Below are 15015 nucleotides of genomic sequence, written 5' to 3'. Positions count from 1 at the left end.
CTCCTGGCGGCAGCTCATGGTTCTTTGTCATATGACCCCACCAGAGGTTCTCTCACACTTTTCATCTCTTGACTACTTCTGGTTCTGACCTCTACACCCAGATATAAAGTGTTTATGTGATAAGGGCAAGTCTACCTTGATAATTTCCCTTTTGATTAACTCAAAATCAACTGCATAATGACCTTAATTACATTTGCAAAATCCTTTCTGTCATGTAATATAACAACTGGGGGGATGATATCCCATCGTAATCAGGGCTTCTCACTCAAGGTGGAGATTTATACAAATCATGTATATCAGGGGAGCAGAAATCTTGGGAGTCATCTTATAATTCCGTCCACCACACCAAGTTCAAACACTGTCCTACTCCTTTCCAGATGTAATTATGTGTCATGCTTTGAATAATTGAAATTAGAGACAAGAGCAAAGATGGAACCTTAGCTTTTCATCTCATCGCAAGTTCATTTTCTTCCTGCGATATGTTCTCATTTCACATACAAGGACCTTATCAAAATTTTACCCAAAAGTTCTGCATTGCTGATGAATTTCCCGAAGTATAGTGATTTAACCTAAGAATCGTGGGTTGTGTTTTCAGTTCAAGAAAAGGAAAAGTCATTATATACATATATGTTTATATTTGCTAAATATTAAATTCAAGGACAGGAAGGCAGTTTACCACGTGTTGGAAGATAATTTCTGAACCCTTGAAATATTCTGCTTGATAAGAGTGTATCTGTATGCCTGAAGCTGTGGCCATGCTATATTTATGATGAACACTTGTTTTCATATGTGTGAGGCCTTGAGCCATGCTGTAACAGTTTGACCAAATAAGTTTGTTCTAACAATATAATTTATATGAATGCCTGTTTTGCTTGAAGGGGGTAGAATCTCACTGAATATTGGTGCACTGGATACAAAAGGAAAAGCAAAATAATGACAAACAAGCTGAATATAAAATCCCTTGATTATTTTTATCTGGAAAAACTAAAATGAAAGCAGAATGCTGGAGCAGGTCCCTGGCGCTATGCCAAGCTCACATTTAAGCCAGTCCAGGCTGTGGTTATTAGCCCCAGGACTACCACCAAAGGGAAAAATTATGGTAGAACAACAAATAGCATCTCTATAACCTATGGTCACCAAGAATATAGTCCAGGTAACAGGGAAACAAAACCAAGAAACTACTGAAACCAGGATGTACAATGTAAAGTTATCTCATTTTGTGGATTAAGATCATCAACTTCCTGAAGTTCCTTTACTAAATGGGATTGTGAGTGACTAATTTAGGGGCAATCTCCTTTGGTTTTGAAAGCAGTAGAATGAAAGAGAATGTTTATGTTAATGTAGGACCCACGGGTCACTACTGAACAATCACAGACAGCTGTACAGATTCCCCCAGGAGGAAGCACTTCCCCACACTTGCAGGTAGCTGCCAAGTAGACAACATTGGACTGTCACTAGCAGCCCCAGGAGGCCATAAATGGGTCCTGACAGGGATATACTTACTCTGGAATGAGATTTTTATACATGGTAATAGATGCAAATGCTCAAAACACTTTTATAAAAGGACAGGAACAGAAGATACTGTACCAATTTAGACTACCACAAATTTTATGTCCTCAGACCAAGAAATAAAGTGAGGACAATTTAATGATAATTCTTGAAATGTGGTAGTGGCTTCTAAAGCTGCATTTTCAGAGTTTGCTATTTGTTTGTGATGAACACTTATGTAACTGTGATAAAGGAATATTATACTATTTCATTGAGCTGAGCACTGCTTCATTTTGATGTAATCTGTCATTCATTTGCTATATTCTTCTTTAAACTTTCACTAATTGCATCTTCTCCATGAACTACTTGGTGTCTAGAAAAGCTGCACACACAAAATGCACAAAAATCTTGAATAATAATGAGCATTATAATGTCAAGGACAATGACTGATACGTAGATTAAAAGTATACATAGCTAGTTAAAAACCTAATTTCCATTTCATTATAAAAGAATATTTAGGAACAAGAATAAAAGAACAAAAGTTAACAGGGAAAAATTAAGTACAGGAGTTCTTTAAAGGATGTATCGAAATAAAGGTAAAAGTGGTAGGGAAAGAAATCACTTTAAAAAAAATCATTCAGTGAAATACACAATAGGACACAGGAAATGCTTACAGCACTGATACAGCAGCGATTATACCCTTATCTCCTATTAACTCTCTATTTGATAATTCAGGGAGTCTCAACTCACAATCCTTAGAGACAGAATTCTTGAAGGTTAGTTTAGTTATTGTCTTGTTCTCTTTTTCTCATTTTTTAGAATTATTAAACTATAGCAATGAAAGTAAGCAAATGTCTAATTTGGACAAATTGCTTATACTAAGAATTCTGTTTACTTTGTGAAAGGGTTATTTGATTATTTTTTATTTCTATTGGGTACAGAGGGAGGTGAATGGGATTTGTCATTCTACATTAGTTTATTCAGCTATCACTCCTTTACATTCCATGAATGCCCCCAATCTGTACATTTTCCCCATAAGTCTTAATACCATGGGAGTGATGGAAGAAATATCAGAGAAATTACAGGCTTCTACAGGCTGAATGCATTCAGGAATGCATGTAGCCATTCTGTGTTAAGGCTGGAAAGGCTAAAGAGATTATCTGGTTGATTTTCCTCATTTTGATATAGGAGAAGCTTCAAGTCCATTGAGCCTCACTCAGAATTGATTGTAGATCTAGAATGAAGCCACAATCTTCCCACCACACTGTGTTTGCTACTCCCCACTCTTCCTACATTTGCTGATCCGTCATATTCTACGTGAAACTGGGAATCAATTGTTCCAAGTAAATATCTTCCAAATAAAATCTTCCCAATGATCCTACAGGAGACTTAAGCAACTGACAAAACTTAGTTTCACTTTTTTATCCTTCCTTGTAATGGCTAGATAAGAGGCCTAGAAGGGAGCAGTGATAAACATCCTAGGAAATGTCCAGAGGGGAACAAAACAAACAAAACAAGACAGGTGTGGGAATTGAAAAAAGAAAAGTACTATAAATGTGAAGAAAGAAAATATACTCAAAATACAGATGTTTTCATAACCCAATTCAAGGTTTTTATGGATTGAATCATGTCCCACACTAAGACACGTTCAAGTCTTCAGCCCTGGTCCTGTGCTATGAACCCATTTGTAAATAGCATCCTCAAAGATGTTTTTAATTAAGTTGAGGCCAAACTGAGTCAGGGTGGACCTTAATCCTATATGACTGGATTCCTTGTAAGCAGAAGATACTTGGACACAGAAAGGAGGAGACAGATGGAAAGATGCAGCCATGTGACAGAGGCAGAGATTTAGTTATGGATTGCTGACAAACTGCTAGAAAGCTACAGACTTCAGATAAAGCATGATCCTGCTGGCCAGCATCTTGATTTTGGACTTTGAGCCTCCAAAATTGTGAGACAATAAATTTCTGTTGTTTAAGCCACCTAGTCAGAGGTACTTTGTTCCAGCAGAACTGACAAACTAAGACGATTACCCATAGTAAACATGAGCAAAATATCAAAATTATCAAATAGCTTAGGACCAACATAACCATATTTGAAACCACAACCATGCCATAATTATAGAGCCAATCAAATGGTCAGCTTTGTTAAAAATAAGATGATCAAGGGGCAAGATAACTTAACTTTAGCTATTTTCAGGTCAGTAAACAGTAGCCCATAAGCAAAAAAAATGCAAGTTTTGTAATGAAAGCAATGAAGTTTACAGAAAGCAGAGAGACTCAAATGCAGAAGAAGAAGCAGAGTTAAGGTCACTCAAAGTTCCCAAAGACATATTTACTTTAAGAAATCATGCAGTAAGCTTTTGTCCAAAGTCTTAAAAGTGTATGGATAAGGAAAGAACTCAAGAAACCAAAATTCCACATTAGTAAATATAACCAGGACTTGAGTATTTATAACAACCCTACATTTATTAAAACATGAGAAATATTATTTATTATCTTCCATTCCCAGTTTTTGGTTCATTAGGCTTTCTGATCTGCGTCTGCAAATGCTTAAGTTTACTTTGAATACAGTTCAAGGGCATTGCTATATTGCAAACTGACTCAAATATAAAATAGTCTTTTTAGGGATGCCATCTCCTGATCATGGCACTCTAAATGAAGGAGATTTCAATTGCTAAATATTCCACTGAAATATAAGAAAAGAATTCAAAGGGTTTTAGTTTCTAGGAAAAGATAATATCTCTAAGCACTTTCTTCAAAGTGCTTGTAATAAATAAATATTTAATTGTATTTGGTACAAATAAATATTTTCTGAAAACTCAAAATAACAAATGAATTAGATAAATCTTTCTGTAAAGCAAGTAGAACAATAAAAGTTGGTGATGTTCTTTTTTACATTATTATAAGGAAAGAAACAAATGGAGGTAAAACAACTTGCCCAAAATCAAATAGCTCTGAAAAGACAAATTGATTTGTTCCACTTACTCAGGAGGTAAATATGAGTCAATTGTCCAAGGACAGAGTTGAGCTTTGGAGGGCAAGAGGGTTGGTGGTTTACTCGGCTTCCCAGGCCTTAATATCTTATTTTTAAATGAATTAAATATGCTATACCTTCTCATAGGAATAATTGATTAATGCTAATTAAGATTCTGATGACCTTGCAAATAAGAAGTTATCAGAAAAATGTTTAGGCATAATGGTACTATTAGCAATGTTTTGAGCTCCTTGGATGAAGGGTTTTCAAGAACAGCTCAGTCATGTTATTACAAAAAAATTGTAACTGCCATCTTTTGTGAACCACTCTAATCTATAATAATCTACCCTGTCAATAAACCAGTTAAACTGTGGCTTTGTCAGAGAGCTGGGGTCAGGAAGTATTATCGTAGATTGTCATTTTGCTCTCTACATGGTGCACTACACATCATTTTAAAATGATATGCTGTGTTCAATATTTTATATGACTGAAGGATAACTCTAGACTTGAATTTATTGCCACATATACCTGTAGCTAAATCATACAATATTACTTTAAATCCTATTTTCAGGATATCACCTAAAATAACTGATGATAAACCATTTTTATATATATAAAGTCATTTTGTCTCCATTTTCATTTGCTATTTATACTGGTTTATAGTTATCCAAAATATTCTATACTTGGAAAATTCATTGACATCATTACATAAATTCTAATTCTTTCAGCATTGGATAACTAAAAGAGAAAACCAAAATGTGCTTGCATTATGGAAAGAATGGTAAGTTTTTTATATTTTTTGTTTTGTTTTTTAACTTGGAGTTACTATGATTTGAGAAAGAGCTCTTTTTCTTGGGACAAAAATCAATACTTACTGCGTATTTTCTCTGGCTGGGAAAAAAAATCAGAATATATAAGTTTGTTATATTTATGTCTGAATTACTGATATCTTATGTAAATATCAATTTTTCCTTAATTTTTATTAAAATTTTATTTAATTATCCTAAACATTGCTCACAGAAACTATTTCAACACTTATACCTCAATAGTAATCTTATATTATCAGGTTAAACCAGCAACCTCACTCAACAAAAATCAATGAGGTGGGGCCATGGTGGCTTAGCAGGCAGAGTTCTCACCTGCCATGCTGGATACCTGGGTTCGATTCCCGGTGCCTGCCCATGCGAAAAAAAAAAAAAAATCAATAAGGTGTTTCCAAAACATTGTATCATTTAGTATACTGAGTATATTGAGAACTTAATAAGCCAACAGTTTTTGTAATTAAAAAAAGAATAGAGTATACTGGAGTATCTGAATGTTAGTCCCAGTCTATCACGTGGCTACCTAAAAGACTGACCAGGAAACTCTTCTGACTCAGCCTCTCAGAGCCTGCCTTGCAAACAGAAGCACTTGCAGACAATCAAAGTAATGTAAGAAACAATTAAGTCAAAGCAGCCTGGGGAAAAATACTACCTGTTTTAAAACATACAATAACGCAACAAAAACATGGGGCATAAGAATAGTGCATGTGTATTCTATGTGTAGTGAAGTTGTTAGTATCAAATCAAACATGATTGTTAGAGATTTAGGATGCTAAACTTAACACCCATCGTATCCATAAAGAAAATATTGACAAGAATTTGAGGTCAGATTAGTTCACAAAACTAGGAGCTTTTTCCCCCTTTTCTGAAAGTGTTTTTTAATACTAAAAGAATAAAGATTTTATTAGCCATTGTAAATTGCATTCAATAGCCTTCAAATACACCATGCCACAATCCATTAATCAAACCCAACAGCAGTTCATTCTTGCACAGTCCATGAGTTAGAGTGAAACTCCTTTCAACTGACAGGAGATCCTACTCGGCTCTAGTGCGCAGGGACTGGGGAATTATACCTCATTTCTGATCGCTAATGTGTGATGAAGAGCTTCAGGAGTTACATGAAAACAAATGAGAGATTCTGATTGCAAAGTACACTGTTTGGAAACAGTAACAAAAACATCAAAATGATATAAGTATATCTGATTCTACTAAATTCTTGATGGGAAAGTTCTCAAGCATAAGCAATTTGTTTCCTGCCACAGAAGGCATGGGTGGGGGTTTAGGTAGAAGGTTTTTGTTTTCACAGAATTTCATGTTTGGCTAATATGAAGGCATAAAACAGAAAACAAAAACAAGAATGCATACAACAGTGAATAGACTAGGGTAATGCTGATATTTAAAATGGTTAGATAATTTTTGGAGGGGTTTTAGAAGAAATGCAACAGAGGTCAATGATCACAAAGTTTTAAGGTTAGAGCACAATCAGTCAATGATTAAACATAGTTAACTTTTATAGGACTACGACTGAGTATCAGCTTTTTTTGTTTTGCAGATGGGCACATACTTGTAAGAATGGAAGAAAGGACATTAACATGTATAACATTAACTATACACTTTGAAAACTGTGAACGATGCAGAAGTATAGCTCAAGTAGTAACACTAATGGCCTACATCTGATCAAAACTACATAGTTCATTGATCACAGGTGCATGGTATTAGTCACGACAAGTTTCAGAACATATTGTGTTGATTTTGAAAGGTCATTCGTATCTTCTGATTTCAACTTTTATCTCCATTTAACTTGCTTGTGAAGTATATATGATGTACTGTGTATTTAAAATCAGCAGAACGGCAATATTACTTTATACTTATTTTAGTTTTGATAGTTGCCCTTTTTTAAAAAAACAAAAGAACCACATCAACAGTGATGAAATTTAAGAAAGAAAAACTGTTGGTTGTGCCTAATTCTTTTCATAATCATAAAATCAAAGTCTTAAGTAAAACTTTATGGTGAAACAGTAATGCAAAATCAAATATAATGGTATACGTATGGTGCCAAATGCTAAAAATTATATTTTAAACTTAAAGACTGCCAAAATGTGTTTTCTTTATAGTTAAAGAAATACAACTATAGGCTTTTGTCAAAACCAGTTTAAATTTTATGTGTACTTCATTTTAAGTGCAGGAGTCAAATGCTCTTCGTTTTCTTTCTCTCTATTTTTGTTTTATTGTAGCATTTTGACTACAACTGCTTAAAACTAAAAATATGTTGTTTAAATCTCTGATCTCAAAAAGGGATCTGAATTTCCAAAGTCCTCATTTTTCTCTTACAGAAAGGAAAAAATGTACATACCTGTAGGCTCTCTTTCTTTCCAGACATTCCTAATCCTTACCCTTCCAACATCCTTCACTCGCTGTTCTGGTTTGCTAGCTGCCGGAATGCAATATACCAGAAACGGAATTTCTTTTAAAAGGAGAATTTAATAAATTGCTAGTTTACAGTTCTCAGGCCGAGATAATGTCCCAGTTAAAGCAAGTCTATAGAAATGTCCAATCAAGGGCATTCAGGGAAAGATAGTTCGATTCAAGAAGGTCAATGAAGTTCAGGGTTTCTCTCTCATCTGGAAAGGCACATGGTGTCATCTGTTAGCTTCTCTCCTGGCTTCCTTTTTCATGAAGCTCCCTGGGAAGCATTTTCCTTCTTCATCTCCAAAGGTCACTGGCTGATAAACTCTCTGCTTCTCATGGCCATGTCATTCTCTCTCAGAATCTTTCATATTCTCTAAAATGTTTCCTCTTTTATAGGATTCCAGTAAACTAATCAAGACCCAACCAAATGGGTGGAGACAGGTCTCCAACTAATTCAGTTTAACAACCACTCTTGATTGAATTACATCTCCAGGGAGATGATCTAATTATAGTTTCAAACATACAGTACTAAATAGGGATTAGAAGAAATGGCTGCCTTTACAAAATGGGATTAAGATTAAAACATGGCTTTCTAGGGTACACACATCCTTTCAAACCAGCATACTCTCCATAAAAAATAGTAAGTTTACTCTGCTTTATTTACGACAGCTGTCCCAAAAGATTCTCTTTATTGAAAACGCTGCCTGCAATTAGTGCATTTAAGTGAGGATTTGGATTGCACATTTTAAAGTCTTTATTCAAGGCACTTTCAGAGGGTCGGAAGCCCTGACATCTCCTGCATGTCCGTTCATCTGGGCAGCAGGCTTCTCCTCTGACATCACTCCATTTTCAGCTAGGGCACCTTCTGAAGATATGGCAGTCTAGCATAAAATTCTGTGAAGAGGGACCTGAATTGGAAGTATAGAGACTACCATTCTATTTGTTTTCTCATAATTTTAGTAGAACACACTAATGTAAGACTGAACAAACCAACTAATAACTATAGCTCCTAATCTTCTTAAATCCCAAGGTCACTCAGCCCGGTAGCAGATGGATTGAAATAGAAATCAAATTAGCCAAAGTAACTCAGCACAATTATTTTGTGCAATAAATGCTCAATCAATATAGCATTGTATTTTTACATTAGCTGTCACATGGCAGTAGGTTATGACTAATAAAACACTATAAAGTACTATAAGAATAATCTACATGGTATCAAATATACAATGTCTAATAAGGCTTTACCTATGAATAACTTTTTGAAGTTACTGTGTGTCAAAAATGAGGGAGAGATTAAGACATTTCCAGATAAACAAGAGCTGAGGGAGCATCCTCACTAGACCTGCCCTACAAGGCTAGAGTGAGTTCTTCAGACTAAAAGGAAAGGGCACTAGACTGTGCCAAAAAGTGGCATAAAGAAAGAAAGACTTCTGGTAAAAGTAACCATGCTGGAATTATAAATACCAGTACTATTGTCTTGTTCTTTTTTGTTGTTGTTGTTATTTAACTCCATTTTGTACTTCTTACAGGATGTAAGTTTCAAATGCATAAAAAAGTAATGATAGATCTATGGTTTTGAAAATACGATGTGAAAGACATGATTTGTAAAATATACAATAAAAACATGGGGCATAGGAAAGGGCATAGGAATAGTATATGTGTATTCTATGTGTATTGAAGTTGTTAGTATCATATCAAACATGATTGTTAGAGATTTAGGATGTTAGATGGTAACCACAAAGGGAATACATGAAAAATAATCAGAAAGAAACAAAAAGGGACTCAAAATACTATTGTACAAAAAAATCAAATATATATGAAACTAGACACTAACAAAAGAATTAAACAAGAAACATATAAGAATTACAAAAAAAAAAAACATGTAGCAAAATAGCAGAAGAAAGTCCTACATTATCACTAGTTATTTTAAATGTAAATGAATTGAACTCTCTACTTGAAAGGTAGAGATTGACTGAAGGGATTAAAAAGCATGACCCAATGCTATGCTATTTCCAGGACTCAAATTCAGGGTACAAGTAGATTGAAAGTGGAAGGATGGAAAAATACATATACCTTACAAAATAGTAACAAAAAAGAGAGCTGGGTATACTTACGAATATCAGATAAAATAGACTTAAGTCAAAAACTGTTATGAGGTACAAAGAAGCATACGATATATTATAGAGGGGTCAACTCAACAAGAAGATATAACAATTATAAATATATATGCACCTGACAGAGCCCCAAAATATATGAAACAAATATTGACAGATTTTAAGGGAAAAATAAATGGTTCTATATTAATAGTAGACACTTCAATATACCATTAGCAGTAATGGACAGAACATCTAGACAGAAGATCAATGGGAAAATAGAAGACTTGAATGATCTCTACACCATTTAGACCTAACAGACATATATATAGAACACTTTAACCAACACTAACAGAATACACAATTTTCTATAGTGCACGTGGAACATTCTCCAGGATAGACTATATTGTTAAATCACAAAGCAAGTCTCAAATGTAAAAATATTGAAATTATACAATATATCTTCTCTGACCACAATGGAAAAACTAGGAATCAATAACAGAGAGCTGGAATATTCACAAATGTGATAATTAAACAACACACTCTTAAAAAACCAATAGGTCAAAGAAGGAATCACAAGGGAAATTAGGAAATACTTGAGGCAAATTAAAACAAAAATACAACATACCAAAACTTATGGGATGCAGCAAATGCAGCGCTGAGAGTGGAACTTATAACTCAAAATGTTTACATTAAAAAAGAAGAAAGATCTGAAATAGATATGAACATCACAACTGAACAATCTAGAAAAGGAAGAGCAAATCGAAAAAGCAAAGTCAAGAAAGGAAACAACAAAGATTAGAGTGGAGATAAATGAAGTGAAAAAAAAATGATAGAATTAACAAAACCAAAATTTGCTTATTTGAACAGATCAATAAAATAGGCAAACTTTAGTCTGACAAAGAAATAGAGAAAGGATGCAGATAACTAAATTCAGAAATGAAAGGATAACATAACTACTGACCCCAAACAATAAAAAGGTTATAAGAGGATACAATGAGTATCTTCAAGATCTTATGGTAGGCAATGGTTTCTTAGACTTTGTACCCAAAACGCAAGCAATGAAAGAAAAAATAGATAAACGGGACCTCCTCACAATTGAAAAAATTCTGTAACTTCAGAGGACTTTGTACTGAAAGTGAAAAGGCAGCCTACACATTGGGAGAAAATCTTTGGAAACCACATATCTGATAAGGGTTTAGTATCCAGAATACATAAAGAATTCCAACAACTCAACAATAAAAAGACAAACAAGCCAATTTTTTTTTAAAAAAAGGCAAAAGACTTGGACAGACATTTTTCCAAAGAAAAAATACAAATGACCAAAAAGCACATGAAAAGATGTTCAACAACACTAGTTATTAGGGAAATGCACATCAAAACTACAATGGGATATCATTTCACACCTACTACTAGAATGGCTACTATTAAAAAAAAACAGAAACTATAAATATTAGAGAGGATGTGGAGAAATAGGGGTACTCATTCATTGCTGTTGGGAATGTAAAATGATGCAGCTACTGTAGAAGACAGTTTGGCATTTCCTCAGGAAGCAAAGTATAGAATTATCATATGATCTGGTAATCCCACTGCTAGGTATATACCCATAAGAACTGAAAGCAGAGACATTAACAGATATCTGCACACCAAGGTTCACAGTGGCATTATTTACAATTGCCAAAAGATGGGAGCAACCCAAGTGTCCATCAACTAATGAATGGATAAGCAAAAATTGTTAAAAAACATAGAATGGAATATTATTCAGCAGTATGGAATGAAGTCCTGATACATGCAACCACATGCATGAACATGGAGGACATTATATTGAGTGAAATAAGCCAGACACAAAAGGACAAATAGTGTATGATATTACTAATATGAACTAAGTATAAAAAGCAAACTTAGAGTTAGAATCTAGAATTTAGGTTACCAGGAAACAGAACAGGGTTAGAGAATGGGAACTGATGCTTAATTTGCATAGAATTTGTAATTAGATTGATTGTAAATGTTTGGAAATTCATAGAAAAGATGATTGCACATTACTGTGAGTATAGTTAACAGCACTGAATTATGTGTGTGAACGTGGATAAAAGGGGTAGTTTTAGGTCATGTATGTTACCGGAAGGAAAACTAGATGATAAAACGTGGGACCGTAAAACATAGTGAACCCTGAGGTGGACAAGGTCTGTGGTGAATAGTACAAATATAAGAATGTTCTTTTATGAACTATAACAAATAAATGCCACAAGTTGTCATCAACAAATGTGTATAGAATAAGTGGCTAATAATAGAGTGGTATATGGAAAAATGCATCTAATGCAAATTATGGACTATGGTTAACAGTAATATTTTAGTATTCTTCAAATATAAATAAATCTATAGAGACAGAATTATATTAGTGCTATGTAAGGCTGGGAAGGAGAGAGGAATGAGAGGTGACTGATAAGGGGTATGAGGTTTTCTTTTCTGAGTAATATAAATGTTCTAAAATTGATTGTGGTGATGAATACACAACTCTGTGATTATGCTGTCATTGTATACTTTGAATGGATTGTATGGTTTATGAATATAGCTCAATAAAACTGCTTAATAAAAAAGAGTTTGTTATGGTTTTATCTTACTAATAAGTATATTTTAGGACTTACAGCATTGCAATTAAATATAGATCGAGTCCCCTGGCTCTAAAGCAGATTCAAATCTCATCCCCAAAAATGTATATTTATGCAGTAACCCTAAAAATTTTTTTCCTACCAAAAATGAGAACAAATAGGTTACATGGGTCCCAGACTGACTTGCTCAGACTAGAAGAAACTCTTCAAAAAATTATAAAACCACTGCCCTATAAAACACCTTCATATCTGAAAATAAAACTATCATTTTCTTGTGTGATGAAGACATGGAAACAGAGCAGGCATATGTTTGAACCATGCATTCCAACTAGATCCTTGATAATATTAGGCAAATGAAAAAGGTTGAAGAAAGAAGAGAATGACAGCTGTCACTCTACTGAATAAAATAGATCCATTGTCTAAACTCTTATCTCGATACTATAGATACCATATCAATATAGTTTATGATCAATTACCATTGGTGATCTGAACAGATTAACATGAGAATGCACCAAGTTACTCTGTGCAAATGAAAATCCTCATGCAACTTTCATGTAAAATTGCATTTTCCTTAGAAATAAATTGTAGAGAACAAAAGGCAATGATATCTTTCCTCAAAACTCTGTTCATCTGTCAAATTATCTTCATATAGGTTTCTGGTCATCAAAAGGCATAAGTTGGAAATTGGGTAAAAATAAAATTAACTCATTTCTCAAATCCATTTGTTTAATATTAAATGACAGGTAATCTGTAATGCTGACCTTATAATTCCCACATTGATCAACCAAAATTGCTATAAAAGAGGCAGAATATGTCTTTTTAGTTTGTATTGTTTTCAGGTTAACATTAGAGCCATATGGCAACCTTGGCAATAAGCAAACATATTGAAAAGAAATTATGAAAACCTTCAAATAATTGATTCATGTCCCCCAAATTATGGATGCAAAATTTTAGTGGTCTCTATTCATTGTCAATATGGGAAGTATAATCTAAGACTACACGGGAATATGCTTTTATGTGAATACAAAGTCAGAAATATTATGAAAAAATATTAATGCAAGGAAAGCAAGTTTAAACATGATGCTACCGTTCCTCACAAGGCAAGACAAAAGTATTCAATTACTACCGTTATTCCCCTAGAGAAGAAGTTAAAATAGAAAGAATGATCCGGTGTTGGTAACCTCACATTGGATAAGCAACTACCTCTTAAAGACCAGCCCCCAGGCTCTCATAAACACAGAACAGGTTGGTTAACATCAGCAAAACAGATTGTATTGTTTTATAGCAGAAGATTATTACCCCTGGGAAGAAAATTTAGGATTTGAAAAACATGGTGTTACCTTGAGCATACTCCTTTTAAGCCACTTCAACAGAGAAAATCTGTAATGTCTGATGGATTCTTGCTGGCTGGCTGGGTATATATGGGTCAAGGGTTTTGGAACTCCAAATATTTTCTAGGAAAGCTTACCTTCTCAAGATCCATGATGCCTTGTGCCAGGGATAAAAGTTATATATACATCTGTTATGCCTATCTTCTTAAACCACAGCTGTCTGCTGTTCTTACCTTCCCGACCAACGCCCTAGTCAATGGGCTGGTATCACCATCATGTGTCTAATAATGAGCCTACCTAAAAAAAACCCTCAATCCCTCCCATCCCCATACAGGGAGTTGTTCTAATTTGGACAAGTTATCTATCATTTTTATTTTCTGATTAATAAGTCAATGATAAAAACTAACTTTTAAGCAGTTAATGAAGTTTTAACTGTTCAGTTTTCCTTGCTAACCAATAGCAAATCAAGAGTGTTGAATAAATGAAACACTGAAGACTGTATGTGTATGTGTGTGTGTGTGTGTGTGTGTGTGTGTGTGTGTGTGTGTGTGTGTGTGTGTGTTTGCAGGGGAGGGGAGGATTTTTAAATATCTAGTATAGTCAACTAGGAAATGAAAATTGAGATTAGACTGTTATGGTTGTGATAAAATTAGAAAAGATTGAAGCCTGTGAAATAATATATTTTTCTAAAAACTTTTGTTAAAGAGAAGACTTACTGAGTTGTGTTGGATTCCATATTTGATAATTTGTCTAGATATTTCCTGAATGCTTATAGCAATCTGGGTACTATTAAACTTTTGCCATTTTAAGATTGCTAAGGAGAGATGGTGTGAATTTATTTCTTAGGCATTGTTTGGTTTTATGAGGGATACCTTTTTTTTTCATTACTTCATTTCACTGAACTTCAATCCCATTTGTAGGAAAAGAAATAGTTGTTGACAGTGCTTTGGAAATTAGGATTAAGCTGCCAGTAAACTTGATGCCTGGAAGTGAAGCAAGCAATAAAATGATGAAATGTGAGTCAACAGCCGTATCTTGGACAAGGTGCATCCCAGTCCTCCCCAACAGAATCCATTAAAATAACATTTTATTTGTTTATTTGTTCATGTAAAAATAAGAATTAGTCTCTTTCACTCTAAATCTAATTTAGAAATTACATAATTTTGGTTGTTAATGCTATTTTCCTTAACAGTTTCCCTTAGCTATTACTACTTTTGCAAACTATTCAAGACATGGAATTGGTCCTGCTGCTATTTCTGTTGTTTTCACTCAACAGGAATTCTAGAAA

General features: G+C 34.1%; 1 long non-coding RNA gene across 2 annotated transcripts in view; it reads left to right on the top strand.

Moving 5' to 3' along the window:
- The window catches only part of LOC143676420 (uncharacterized), an 80275-nt gene that overhangs the window by 50718 nt on the left and 14542 nt on the right, over window positions 1-15015 (top strand). Inside the window, exon 1 of one of the 2 annotated variants that reach the window (XR_013172071.1) lies at window positions 11754-11831. The exons of the other annotated variant lie outside the window; for it this stretch is intronic. This is a non-coding gene — a long non-coding RNA (uncharacterized LOC143676420). Of the gene's footprint in view, window positions 1-11753; window positions 11832-15015 lie in introns of those variants that run through there. 2 annotated transcript variants of the gene reach the window in all.

Source organism: Tamandua tetradactyla, chromosome 3 (assembly GCF_023851605.1).
Source record: "Tamandua tetradactyla isolate mTamTet1 chromosome 3, mTamTet1.pri, whole genome shotgun sequence".
Classification (NCBI taxonomy): Eukaryota; Metazoa; Chordata; class Mammalia; order Pilosa; family Myrmecophagidae; genus Tamandua; species Tamandua tetradactyla.
The sequence above is the reverse complement of the archived record's forward strand: the minus strand, read 5'-3'. Positions and strand labels throughout refer to the sequence as shown.